An 11917-nucleotide genomic window follows, 5' to 3' on the forward strand; every position below is an offset into this window, starting at 1 on the left:
CAGTTATCTCGCTTTTATTAGAGTATAGACCTTTAGTTAGAACACCCCTAGATATAGCTAGATAATAACTTTATACATTTACATACATACAACATCCCAGGTCCTGACCTGTTCAAAGGTCTCTAAGCTGGCACCTAGGCTAGCCTAGACTCTATACTCACCTAGTCCCTCTAAACTACTAAAGCGAGGGAAAGTACGTTCTAGGTCTTCAAAACTCAAGTCAGGTGGAACGTCATCAGAAGATAGAACATCATCTGCTACTCCTCTGCACGATCAGACTTCTCCACAGGACGTCTCTCTGGTACCTCATAAAGTAGCTACACAATAGGAATCTCGTACACCGGATTTAGGTTAAAGTGCGCATACGAACGGGGGTGCAGACGTTGGCTGGTCTCACAGTTATACATATAATCAGAGAACGATATTCACCCTAGACTCAGAAGACTGCCTAGAGCGAAATCCCTTTTTGCGTACAATCGTCAGCAAACTACGGAAAGGAACTCTTACTTCCATCTGAAGGGGAAAGGGAGAGAGAAGGGGTAAAAACTTGGGAGTTCTTAGTAAGGTCGGGGTTATTAGTTATGTTCATTTATTTGGGGTCGATTAGTAGACGAGTAACATAATATAGCGAAGCAGTAAATAGAAGATAAAGATAGAAAGAGAAAGTAGAGACAACAAAAAGCAGAACACAAACAAAAGAATACAAGAAAATAAAACACAGAAATAGCATACGAGCAGACAAACATAAAGAAGTAGATCACACACAGAAAGGAATGTAACAGAGAATGATGCGCAGACAAGAATGATCCATGTCTAGCCCTAGCGCAGGCCATGAGCTCATGTGTCGGTTGGCTGCCCGCAATCCCGACATTTATCCGGTCACGAGTAATCCCGATTTTTCGAATACGATTTTCCGTTCCTAAATAAATGCGCATATAATAATAGCCGCTCATTTGAGACAGCCTCTGCTTACTGCAGGAAAATGTATATATACTCTGCTCTGCTCTGCTCTGGCAAAGCAAATTTTGTTTTGAGTTTTAGTTCAGAAGAAATCAAGCTTTGAAGATTAAGTGTTCATGAAAGTTTCTCTCTTTTCTCTCTTGTTATTTTTGGCCAAAATGATGAAATGAGACAGCCTTGGAGGTCTTGGGGGTGTAAGGTGAGTTGTGATTGGTTGGCTTGGAGGTGGATTAAAATAATATTAAAATATCTCTGGTGTACAACTACTAAAACTAGGTGTATCGGAACACTCGTAAAAACATCTCTAAAAATTATTTTCTGAGCTACTAGCATAAATGACACTAGTAACATATTTATTATGAGAATAGAACATTTATAATGAGGCCTTAGCATTGCTAAATTCATCAGAGAGTGCTGGTGCTAAGCTGCACCGGTAAATCGTAAACCCGGTTAAACCGATTTTCTGTTTTTAACAAAAACAGACCAGGTAACCTTATAATGTCATTCAAGAATTTTTTAATACTAATATAATGATAATATTATACTATTATCTCTCTCTTCTCATGAATCGAGTCCGGTTCGTCAAACAGAGACTATTTACGAAAATCAGTATCAAAACTGCCAACCGATACGGTTCAAAAACTAGGTTCTTCGCGATTGTATTATCGAGCTTGCCTCAAAGGAGGTTCTAGCTTAAAGATGACATAATGATAATGAAGATTGAGATGCTTGATGATATATCAGAGGTGTTCCCTTTGCTGATCTTCCGGAGAAATCCGTACTTTCAGAAAAGATCTCATGTACTCGAAAATCAGGGTTGTTACAATGGGTGGCCGAGCCTTCGCTGCCGAGAAACGCCGCTGCCGTTACCAACGACCATCGTCAGTAAGGTTTAAGTATTGAGTTATGGAAACGTTACAATTACTGCATGTTGGTTTCAATTGCCGTCGCTGGAATCGGATCACCGCTATCGCGTAAGGTGGCTACCGAGGCTGCCGCCAAACCAATTCAGAGACCGCCGCTGCTTTATTTTCATATTACAGTAAGTATTTTTGTTCTAAATACCCCGCGTTAGTGTTCTATTACGTGCATTAAAGTTTTTGAGATATTAATGTGTTAGGGGTTAGTAACCGAGGTTGCTTGTTATCTTTTAAAGCTATTTATGCTATTGCGAGACTGTACGAGGCTGTGATTTTGAAGCTGCCATTGGATTCAAGATGAGACAAAAGGAATTTTCTTAACGCATTTGGAATATAGTTTCAACTTATCGAAGTAGGAGCCTTTTTCAGAAAACTAAACTTATTCATCTAGAATTGTTATATATGAATACTGATGTGAGAAATGTACCTTTGGTGATTGTATAAGTCTTATGTATTGTTTGATTATCTTGGATGGATATGAATGTTTTTATGACTAGATTATTGATTGGTTTTCTTAAACTGACGGATCTTGAAGCTGTTTCTTTAAAGTTTAAAAACGAGTTTAATCCGTTAAAAATTGATTTGAGTTTTAATCGGTTTTATCAAAAGATGAAAATGATATGCACTTTTGGAAATCATCTTGATTTTGAATGGATTTAGTTTTGAACCCGTTGAAGAGGGTTGCAGAATGATTTGGTAGGGACCCGAAAAGTGTGGCAGATTCCAAGTTTTAGGAGAGGTGCTGCCGAAATTCCTATGAAATATGAGACTTTATTTAAAGTGATATTTGGAGAATTATGAATTTAAGACTTTTATTATCTTTACCTGAATTATTTATGAAAGTGATGAAATTATGTTTCAAAAAGAATTATTGAAAAGAGAATTATGACTTAGCTTTGTTTCCTAAGAAAAATATTATGTTTTTGGGTGCAAGTCATTCGGAAGAGATTTATGCTTTAAGATTGTTTTAAAGGTGAAAAGGGTTTATGTTTTTTAATTTGACTTAAAGATTTTCACTTGGAGGAGTTTTAGTGACTTTGAAAGAACTTGGATTTCGATTGACAAATCTCATTTTTCGATGTTTTAGGAAAGGTTTAAAGTATTCTTTGAATTCTAGTTTAGCAAAACTAAAATGATTTCTGAGCCATTGGAAACGCTTTAGATTTTTATCATGGGGTTGAAATTGGTTTTGGTTCAAGTAAAAGAAATGGTTTTGAAACTGTGGTTGGAGTAATTGATTACACGACTCGGTTTGTCTTAGATTCTATTTTTATTACTCAAATCAAGAAGTTAAGGTTTTACAGATTTTAAAGAAATTTGAGGAAATGAGTTATGTTATTCTCCTCTAAAGTCTTGAGACTATGCTGAGGAATTTTTGTTACAAAATCCTGTTTTAGGATGAATGATTTTGAATCTCTTAGAAGAGACTTTTAATTTGGTGTAGTTTTTGAAATGTTTTAGAAAGATGTTGTGGAGGGTGACTTTCTTTTGAAAAGGGAAATTTACGTTTGAGGAAAAGTGGCTTATGAGCTTGAAATGATTTGAGAAATAGGGATTTTAAAGTTAAGATTGGGATGAATTAATTTTGGTTTCAAAGTAAAGTGATTTGAGAAAAAGTGACTTATGGCTTGAATGATGATTTTATGAGTTTGATGATGTTGGATGGTGGAAGTGCTGATATCTTATGAGCCGGATAGCTGTACATGATAATGAATTATGGCTAGTTTTGGATTATGCTATGAGCCGAATGGCTATATTGATATTAAATCATGGCTGGGTAATGAATATGGATGATTATAGATTTGATAATGTGATTGTTGCACTTCTAATTATCTGACATACGAGTTTCCATGGGTAAAAGCAGTGGCTAGCCACCACGTGCTCCAGGTTGAGACTCGATACTCTGATGAACCTATGTCGTAAGTGTAGCCAGACACTGTGAAAGTTACGGATGAGCTCGCCCCCGTGGATAAACACTAGTGTTTGTGTTATACGATTATGTTTGAGAATTACTCGATGTAAGAATCGTAAATTAATTAATCGATTAATTAACGTAAAATAATAATAATTTAATTGCCCATAATAGGATCCAAAAATTTAGAATATTAATTAGAAAATTTAAATATGATATTTGGACTCAGTAGATTTTTTTGAGTCGGAAAATGTAATTTTATTTAGAAAATTGCATAAAAAATGCGCATCGGTAAATTAATCGACAGTACCGGCTTAAGTCTGTCTGGTACTATGCGAGAATTAAAAAATCAATAGAAAAAGTTAGGAAATAAATTAAAGTTGAAAATCGGGCGCTAATTTATAAGGGTTGGCCCAAAGTTGGGCCACACGGGCCAAAAATGCTAACGAGTTGGACCGGGCCCAAGCCCAACATTATATAATTAAGTGGCCATTTCAGCCACTTTCACCACATTACAGCAGCTGCAACCTAAGAGAGAGAAGAGAGCAAGGGTTACAAGGCTACTATTCACATCCACATTCAATCGCTCATAACTCGAGCTACGGTGCTCCGATTCGCGTGCCGTCAGCGGCTACGCGAAACTCTTGCCGAGCCCATTAGATTCATCGAACTTAGGAGGTATGATTTTCGAAAATCCTTTCCCATATCTCAGTGCTAAGAAATTCGAAATTTAAGGTTTTAGTTTTGAGTAGATTTTGTGTTTTCAATTGATTAGGTAGTCTCTAAGGTTGGGCTATTGGTGGTTTGTACCCCAAACACCATCGGAGAAGGTAAGGAAACCCTTTTTCTTTGTGAATTTGTGATTTTGGTAACTTAGGTTGATTAGTGGTATTTGGTATGATTTTAGTTTGAGTTCTTACAATTGTTGGCTAATTGGAAGCATTTGGATTGGAATTGGTGATTTGTTGGTGGTTGAAAGCTTGTTGGGCACAAATTTTAGTGTATAGCACATATTGGGAATCGACCAAGGTATGGTTTCGGTTTTCTCTATTTAATATATAATATTTTTAGACACTTAGGCTAATGACCCATAGGATAGGTTTGGATTGAATTGATTGTTGGATTTGAGAATTCATGATGGTGTTGTTAAATTGATAATGTGCGATGATGTAAATGCTTGTGATGGTTATGATGTGTTGAGATGAGAACTATGATGAGGTATGATAAATGAAGCTTATGAGTAATGAGATTTGGTGCAAGTTGTTAATATTGATTATTAGGTGCAAATTACGGAATTATTAGGTTATAGAGGGGGAATTGATTGATATATGACACACCACTATTTGATGATATATTTTGGACTGAATTCAGTGGGTTTTGTAAACTATTCTCACACTTATTCATGTAAATTGCATGTTTTAAAGTTTCCTTCCCAATTTTGTGCTATAATTGAAAACATGCTTCCTAGGCCTTAAAATTGTTAATTTTTAATTCTCCTTTATTACCATTCGATGCCGTGATGTATTTGTTAAATGTTTTCAGGTTTACAGGGCATGAATGGCTTAAAGGATGAAGATGAAGCATGTTAAAGTGGAAGGAACACAAGAAATTGAAGACTTTAGGAGCGAGGATTGACGCGCGTGACCAGGAGCGTCATTCAATGATGCATACATGTGACTGACACGTATGCGTGGAAAGGTGAAAGGTTCAGGGACGCGTGACAGAGCGTCACGTGCTGCACTTAATAGAACTCACTGAAGGCGATTTCTGGGCTGATTTGGACCCAGTTACAAGCCCGAAAATGTAGACTAGAGGCAGGGATGGAGCTGAGACTGAGGAGACTTCACTTTTCATTCTAGTTTTGATTAAATTTTATTTCCGAGAAATAGAAACTACTACTTCTCTCTAGGATTTTAGCATTCTTAGTTCATCTTCGCATTGGATCTTAGGAGAGCTGCTGCTACCTTCAATTGGAGTCAATTCTTTTACAGTTTTCTTTGCTAATTTCTCTATTACTCTTGTCCATTTGATTATTTTGCATTCACGTTTGTATCTTGTCACATTTGAATCTTATTAATGCATTGAAGTATTTTTATATTTATTTTTATTGCCTGTTTGATTCGTGTTAATTATTGTTCGTGCCAATTTTGATTTAATTAATTTTTCATAATTATCTTGTCTTTTATTTACTCCTATTATGTGTTTATAAAAATGACATTCATGTTAATGGAGTAAAGCTCCCAACTTGGTTGGGGGTTGATAATTGGAAACTGTTGAGTTGTGATATTCAAGTATTAATCTATAATTGGGAATTGCTGGCTAACTCGATTTTCACCAACTCTAGTCCTTCCCCATGAAGTGACTAGGACTTGTGAGTCAGAGTTAGTGACAGCCACTTGACATTCCTTCAATTGTTAGAGGATAACTAAGTGGGAGCGATGAACTTTTACTATTATACTTAGGAAAGACAACAAGGATAGAAACTCCAATTCTCTCCCCTAACCAAGGCCTTTCATTTCAAATACATATCACCTATTGTTATTCATTCATTGCTTTAATTACTATTTATTTATTTTTCCATTCTCAAGTTCAAAAAATATTCAGAAAAATCCTAACCAATAATTTGCATCCTGTGTCAACTCTTAGGGAAACGACCCGAGATTCTACTCCCGGTTATTTATTATTAATTGTATCACAAATTAAATTGATAGTGGAAATTTTCTCGGTTAAGACTGTACTTGCAACGCTGTTTTAGAAAATATTTTTTAGGAATTCTTAACCGGCATTTTTCCTTCTATCAATTTTTGGCGCCTTTGCCGGGGAGTAGCATATGTGTGCTAAATTATAGGTTGGTGTAAATATTTTTATATTTGTATAATTTCATTTTATTTGTATGTTTTTCTTTAGTATTAGTAGTATTTATTATTTATTTTTCTTAGTATATTTTGTTGCCATGAGCTCTATATTTTTTTCATTGAATGACGCGTTCAATACCGAATCCGAGCCTAGCCGTATTTGATCCTGAAATTAAAAAGACTATTTCACAGCTTAGGCGAGTTCGGTGTCGGTTAGCCTCCGAGGGTGGTGAAGGGGTTTCCTCTCCTACTAAATCCATTGACGTATCTTCTGTTGATTTAGGTGCAGATACTATGGCAGCTCCTAGAAGGGTTACTCTCAAGGAAGCGGGAGCTCTAGATTCTACTCTTCAACCATTTCAAGCGCGTCATCCGAATTTGAGTGCTGATTTTGAACTGAAGACCGCATTGATCAATCTACTTCCTAAATTCCATGGTCTAGCTGCTCAAGAGCCCATCAAGTACCTCAGAGACTTTCAAACAGCTTCTTCAACTACTAGGCGGCATGGTGCGAATGAGGTTGCAGTTTGGTTATATGCCTTCCCATTTTCTCTTGAGGAAAAGGCAAAGGAGTGGTTCTACACTCAACCCGAAGCTGTTGTTAGTAATTGAAATTTGCTCAGAAGGGAGTTCTTGTACAAGTTCCTTCCAGCGGGGGTCACAGATAGATTGAGGAAGGAAATCACTTGCGTCATTCAAGATGAATCAGAGACTCTCTATGAGTATTGAGAACGCTTTAGGATTCTCCTGGATTCGTGCCCCCATCATATGATTGACCAGTTGGTGTTAATTAGCTACTTCTGCCAGGGCATGAAGCCTCAAGATAAGACCTTTTTGGATGCTGCGAGTAATGGCTCATTGACAAAGTATAAGACGGCAACAGAAGTGTGGCAACTCATCACAGATTTAGCCGAGTCTACCCCTCATGCAAGGCAAAGGAATAATCATCTCAAGGCTATTGTGAAATTTTCTTCTAGTCATGAGACCGCCACCCTTACCAAGACCTTGGGAGAGATGACAAATATTCTCAAGCAACTCCAACTCAATCAACAACATCCACCTCCTCCACAACAATAATGTCAACAGTTAGTCCCTTATAGAGTATGTGGGATTCGTGCTTGCTATTCTCACTATACTAATGAATGTCCCCAACTTCAAGAGGACAACACCTTGGCAGCTACTAATGCTTATTACAACCATCTGAATCAAGGGTACTATCAACAAGGCGGTAACTATAATCAAGGTGGTAACTACAATCAAGGTTGGCAAGACAATTCCAACCAAGGATGGAAAGACAACTACAATCAAGGAGGAAGAGGCACTGGTGGAAACCAAAGGTGGAACAACAATAACTATCAACAAAACTGATATCAACAAACCCTCCTTACCAACAACAAAATAAGGCCAAAGATACCAACCACCCCACCAAAGGCAAACTCAAGCACCTCAATTCAACCAACCACAAGTCCCCAAATTACCTACCCTTCCTCTTCTTTCAACCAAGATAAAACACTCCGAGCTATTCTTCAAGGACAAAGAGACCTTCAAAATTCAATCCAAGCTCTTATATCCCGCATAGACCCACCCTATACCTCCAATACTCAACCTTCAAACTCTAGTGCACTTCCCTAGCTCTCAACCTTTACCTAACCCCAAGGGTGGAATCAATACCATCACTTTGAGGTCCGGTACTACATTGCAAGAGAGGAGTCCAGAGGAGCCAAGCTCAAGTCAAGCCACTTAGGATGAAGATGTTGTTGAGGTAGAAGATGTGGAAGACGAGGATGAGGTACAAGAGACGGTTGAAGAAGAAATTACTCAACCAAGGGATGGAGTTTCCAAGCAAGACAATGTGTTGAAAGAGGCTATTCCCATTCCTTTTCCATACCTTGCTAGGAGGACTAAGAAGCAAGTGGAGATAGATCCTAAGATGGTGGATATATTCAAAAAGATTGAGGTAACTATTCTCCTTTTTGATGTTATTCATCAGGTTCCTAAGTATGCTAAGTTTCTAAAGGATTTGTGCATGAATAAGGAAAGGATTCATGATTTAGAAACTATTCCTTTAGAAAACTCATTTCTGCTTTGATGGGTGCTATACCGGAGAACTGTGGTGATCCCGATCCTTGTATGCTTACTTGCACTATAGGAGGTATGCAGTTTATGGATTGTATGTGTTACTTAGGCACTTGTCTTAGCATTATGCCGTTATCCGTATATGATGCTTTGAAGCTTCTACTGTTGAGAAGGTCGGCAGCCCATTTTGTGTTGGCGGATAAGAGCATAATCTCTGTGGTTGGCATTGCAGAAGATGTCTTGGTGAGAATTAAGGGGTTGATCTTTCCTATTGATTTCTACATTCTTGAGATGCCCCCTAATGACTCAGGAAGACCATTATCTATCTTGCTTGGAAGGTGATGGTGTAATTTGGAAAACGAATTCGAAACACCTAAAACTCACCAGCAAGTGTACTGGGTCTTATCAAGTAGTAGAACTCACTTAGAGTGAGGTCAATCCCACAGGGATTGATGGATCAAGCAACTTTAGTGGGTGATTAGTTTAGTCAAGCTAACATTGGTGAGTGATAATTGATGCAGCAGAAAGTAAATGACAAGAAAAATTAAAGTGCAGAAAGTAAATTGGACAGAAACTTAAAGAGCAAGAAAGTAAACTAGCTGAAACTTAAATCGCAAGAAATGTAAATTGCATTAAATGTAAAGGGGAGTGGGTGCTGGAAATTAAAGAAAGCAATAGATCAAAGCTTAGAGCAATTGCAAGAGAATTAAACTTGCAGAAAAAATTAAATCAGGTCATGAATAGAAATGTAAAATGCAGAACAAGTGCATAAGAATTAAATTGCTTGAAAGTAAATTGAAAGCAATGTAAACAGAGAAGCAAAATTGCAGTGAATCAAAACTTAGAACAATTGCAGAGGAATTAAATTGTGCGGGAAATGTATATTAGATCACAATAAGCTTAAATGAAAATTTGCAGAGAGTGAACTTGCAGATGAAAAGAAATTGAAAGCAGTAAACCAATTCTCAATCCTTAGAATTATGCAGAAGAGGAACAAGATGAATTTTAGATCAAGAATTGAAACAGAATTTCTTCAATCTCAATCCAAAATTCAAAACAGAAAGTAAGAGTGCCAAAGCAAGAACAATCAAAAAGAAAACTCAGATCTCCTTTCCAATCTCAACTCAAAAAGGAAAATTAAGAGAGAGAGCTCTCAATTCTACCTCTATTGCTCTCTAGTAGAGCTCACCTCCTTACAAAGATGAAAATGATGCCTTATATAGGCTTTACAAAGTGAAAATCAAAAAATAAAATTGAAATTAAAAACAAATTACAATTTAAATGAAATTCCTATTCTAACTTGTTCTTGTGCCTTTGAGTGATGATGTGGGCTTTGCTTGCTTTGAATTTGAAGAGAGATGGGTCCATTTGGCCTTGGTTTAATTGGTGAAGAATTGAATCCAATTTGATTTTTAATTGAATTTTGGACTATAGGTGCTACTCCCAGGGAACGGCTCAGTTGATTAAGTAAACTGAGCTCTCCGTTTGCTTGTGGCGTGCCAATTTGTGCGCACCAAGCCTTCTTTGTTGCTGCCCCCTTTGATCCTTGCCCGTGTCACATTGTTGGAGTGCATGGGGGAGTAGTGCTCGGTTAGGAAAGTGAACTGAGCTTTCCTTTGTAGCGCCTTGCTTTGGGCTTTGTGTTTCCAAGTTCGAGCCTTGGTGGAAGCACTTTTGTGAGCCTTTTCCTTGCATTTTCTTGAGTGGGAGCCCGATAAAGCTCAGTTGGGAAAGTGAACTGAGCGCTCCTTGCTTGTTGATGAGCCCCAGCTTCGAACCTTGGTGGAAGCATTGTGGAGTAAATTTTTTTTGTGAATTAATGGAAGGTGGCGCCTTGCCTTGAGTGGAAGGCCTCAAGTTCGAATCCTTGCTGATCCATTTTGCTTATTTTCCTTGCAAGAAGTGTAGCACTCCTTCCTTGCTTTCCTTGTGTCTCCCCCTTCGAATCTTGGTGAAGCCACTTTGGTCTATTTTTGCTTGTTTTTGGTCCTTAAAGATGCCTTTCACTTGTGCCTCAATTTCATGCCAAATATAGATTGCTATATATCGTTAGAAAGCTCTGAATGTCATCTTTTCAACGCAACTAGAAGAACATCAATCGGACATCTGTAGCTCAAGTTATGGCCCTTTGAAGGAGGCATGGTCATGCTGTAAACGCCCAAGTTTTAACTTAGCGAAAATTCTTGCTTCCAAGCTAAGTTTCTTGTACGGCAAAGCTAAGTTCACTAAGTTAACCGAGCTTTGAGTGCTGGTTACCAATCTTCTTTGATTTGGTCATGGGCCACGCTTTTAAAAGCGTGGCCTAAAGGTCCAAAGTGTGCTCCAACTTCAAAGTGTGCCCCAAAGCTCTTTTTTTCTCCTTTTTAGCTTATTTTGTGCTTCTTTGCTTCTTTTTCTTCTTATTTCCTACCAAATTTATAAAATTAAAAGATCAAGGAAATATACTATTTAAGCACAAATGAATTCAATATTTGAGCACAAATCATAAATTTCTTGTATGAAAAAGCATAGAAAAATATGACATGATGACATCTCATCAGAAGGCCATTCTTGAAGACCTCTTGGTTTAAATTGGATGCATTCTCGGGTACATATTCCTTTGAAATAAATGGAAGAGCAGTGAGTTTCAACGTCGATGAAGCTATGAAGCATCCACTGGAAGACCACTCTATCTTCCAGTGTGACATTATTGATGAGACTGTGGCCGAAGTTCACCAAGAATCTGTTGATCAGAAGAACATGGTTTAAGGTGCAAGTGTGGGGAAGCCCCTAAGTATATTGAAGACACCTTGCCACCTCCAGTGGTTCCGAATGATCAAGTACCAAGCCATGAGCTGAACATGGAGTTGAAGCCCCATCCACCTCACCTCAAGTATGCTTATCTTGAGGACAATCAAAAGCTCCCAGTGATCATTGCAAAGGGACTTACTTCCCAACAAGAGGAGCAACTGCTTAATGTACTGAGAAGAAACAAGGAAGCTATTAGGTGGAGTTTGGCGGACATAGTAGGTATAAGCCCTCAAGTTTGTGAGCACTGCATCTTTCTAGAGGAGGGAGCAAAGCCTATCCGTCAACCTCAAAGGCGGTTGACCCCACAATTATGGAAGTCGTGAAGAAAGAACTGACCCCACTGCTTGAAGCCGACATCATCTATCCAATCTCGGATAGTGAGTGGGTTAGTCCAGTACAAGTGG

At 37.9% G+C, this 11917-nt stretch overlaps 1 long non-coding RNA gene across 1 annotated transcript; it reads left to right on the plus strand.

Moving 5' to 3' along the window:
- LOC110270647 lies at positions 2986–6224 on the plus strand. The gene is made up of 3 exons (XR_002360285.1): positions 2986–2996; positions 5491–5497; positions 5682–6224. It is a non-coding gene; the product is annotated as an uncharacterized LOC110270647 (long non-coding RNA).

This window comes from Arachis ipaensis, chromosome B04 (assembly GCF_000816755.2).
Source record: "Arachis ipaensis cultivar K30076 chromosome B04, Araip1.1, whole genome shotgun sequence".
Lineage (NCBI taxonomy): Eukaryota > Viridiplantae > Streptophyta > Magnoliopsida > Fabales > Fabaceae > Arachis > Arachis ipaensis.